Raw genomic sequence first — 2,986 nt, 5'->3', positions numbered from 1 at the left:
TTAGGCCAAATGCGTGCCAACTGACAGTATGACGTACGTGACGGTATGCCGTACATAGGCTATAGATGTAGATCTATAATCTAGATCTAGTAGAGTCTAACCGCGTCACCGCGCATCTGTTTGGACATTGGTGCGCAACCCCCGGTCTCCTGCTTTGTTTTGGATAAGAACAGCGAAAACGAGGTCACTTTCTGTGAGCATGCGCAGAATGCAGCATATTTCACTTTCATTTTGGAGGTTCCTGTCAACACACGTGATTCTACGATGTCAGAAAGTGGGGATCCAGAAAGTTTTGACCCTTCATATATTGATTTATTAGGCCGGCACTATTTCTCCGAACGTTCGGGAAAATAAAGCTGGGCACTATTTCTCCGAACGTTCGGGAAAATAAAGCTGGGCACTATTTCTCTGAACACTGTGAAATCACATCCTTACCGCAAATTTCGGATATATTATAGATCTAGATCTATAGGTAGGCTTACCAAAGATTGTTCGTATACAATATGGTTCAATCGGTCCAAAAAATGTCTGCAGTAAATATTTATAAATAAAGAAATGCTACAGTTCCAAACAGTTTTTGCTACAGATATTATGACGTGTTGCCTATGAAGGGTGCTATCAATCGTGGCTCGATTTTTTGGCATATTTTGGTCCCCAAATCGGAGAATATAAGTCAAAGAGAGAAAAAAAGGGTAAATTTTCACTTTCACTCCCGCACACAGATGCACTGTTTCAGGGGTCAAACTGCTGTACTGTTTGCTGCAGATCACACATAAAGCCACTAAAACTGTCGCAAATCAATTATTTTCAAGACAATTTCAAATATAACTGTAAAATATCAAATTATGGGTGTAAAAACAGGGGGGCATGCCCCCCTGTAACCCCCCAGATTTTCTTTTACCCCAGTGGGGCAGGCCCCCCTGGAACCCCCCGATTGGTCCAAAGCACGTCTATCTCGGTTAAAAACAATCAAATATTTCAAAAACTATTAATTTGCGACGGAAATGAGGTTGATATTCGTGTTCAGTGCATCAGTATTTAGTAGAAAATAGACAACTGGTAGCTGAGTGTGAGACGGGAGGGAAAGTAAAAAAATACCAAAAAAAAGAAAAAAAGAAAGAAACCAAACCTCTTTACTTCTTTGAAAGAAGGGAGTGTATACAGACCTGGTAACCGGGAACAAAGTCACAAAGTATACAGACCCGGTAGGGGAACTCTTTTGTGATTTTGGAAAGTTTCAGCGCTCTCTTGGCTCAGGGAAGACCTCTTTCTACCTATGGCCTAGGTCTAGATCTAGATCTAGACAGACCACAGAATTCTACACTTAGTGTAGAATTCCGTGAGACAGACAGACATAAATCATTGGGCCGTCGTTATTCGGACTCGAGTCCGAATAACATTTTTTCATATTCGGACTTGAGTCCGAAAAAAAATAATTCTTATTCGGACTCGTCCGAATATGAAAAAATGTTTTTCGGACTCGGGTTCGGAAAAAAGGAAGTGTCTTCGTTCTATAGATCTAACGTTCAGTGCTTCCAATTTTCCGCCATTTTTTAGTTTCCCCCACACCTTATCTGCCGATCCAATGCCTGCCGCCTCACGTTTCCCACTTTCTTTGTTGTAGAAAAAGGTAAAATTGAAGATTAACAGACCACCTGGCATATTATGAGCTGTGTAAAAAAAAAAAAAAAAAAAAAGACCGATTCGTTCAAACACACAAGCCTGTGTCATATCGATTGTTTACCAAGAAAAAGTTGTGTTGCTGTGTAGAGCTGAGCATACGGCAACTTTTGATTCCATAGACCAGCGCACAATTCGTTACGTATTCATTACGTAGATCTACGTCAAGACTAGCTTATTATTGTAATAATGATCAGTTGCCAGGGGGAAAAAGACCGACACTTATGCGACGTTCAAAGCCCAGACCGATAGTGCCCCCCACCACCCTCCCCGACACGCACACAGCCACTCGTGTACAGGCCGCCCATCCGACCCCGACACATGCTAACGAGCCATCTTTAATTGCTTCTGATGACCTTTTGATAAATAAACATTTATGAGAAGCGCTATAACTTTTCAGGCCCGCCTCAAATTCATCATAAGATTAAAACTCGGCTCCTGCACAAAACGCCTTTTTGCCCGAAGTGATCCCGGTCTCTACCCAGCCTGAGGCGAGTCACGAGTGAGGCAGGACAGGAAGCCGGATTCACGAGTCACAGGAAGTCAGAAGTGATGTCATGCTGGACAAGAATCAGAGTCCGAATAACATTTTTTCATATTCGGACTCGAGTCCGAATAATCACTCCGAAATCATTGATCTAGTTTCGAGGCTAGCCTAGATCTAGATCTAAATGAAGATTGCAGATGTCTTTTCGAAGAACGATCGTTTTCTCTCCGTTTTGGAGTTGGAGGAATCACTATTTGTAGACCTGCATGTTTGCCGAAATCCGACAATCGTGACCCGACCCGCGAACCGGCCGATGCTATCGCTAGGCCCACCTGTATCAGTCAATGTGCGAAGTGCGAGGCCTGGCCGACTGCCAGCGACCCCTTTTCCTCCCGTCGGCTTTGTCGGCACTTTTCGTTTTCGTGCCGACCGCCGACGCACGCACCGCCGACTGCCGACGTGGGCGTTTCCGACATAATTGTCGGAACCTGAGTAGAAATGCAAATACGAAAAAGGACGACGACCTAAATTATCTACTTTCAGTTTCGTGCTCGAGCGGCCATTTTGAATTTTGTTTGTTGACAAATTCAATTGTTGAGATCGTGTGGATTCATTCACTCACTTGACTTGTTCTAATAGAATCTAGATCTAGATCTATATAGATCATTATAGACCTCAATGGAGGATTCATATTCCAATTCTATTGTGTCAAACCCTATCGTAGTCATAGGTTGTGCTGTAATATTAGTGTTGGTAAAAAGCATTTCATCAGGTGCGTGAATTATTTAGAATCTATACTCAGCTGAGTCCCTCTTTTCG

The sequence above is a fragment of the Aplysia californica genome, unplaced genomic scaffold (assembly GCF_000002075.1).
Source record: "Aplysia californica isolate F4 #8 unplaced genomic scaffold, AplCal3.0 scaffold00549, whole genome shotgun sequence".
Taxonomy (NCBI): domain Eukaryota; kingdom Metazoa; phylum Mollusca; class Gastropoda; order Aplysiida; family Aplysiidae; genus Aplysia; species Aplysia californica.
The sequence above is the reverse complement of the archived record's forward strand: the minus strand, read 5'-3'. Positions refer to the sequence as shown.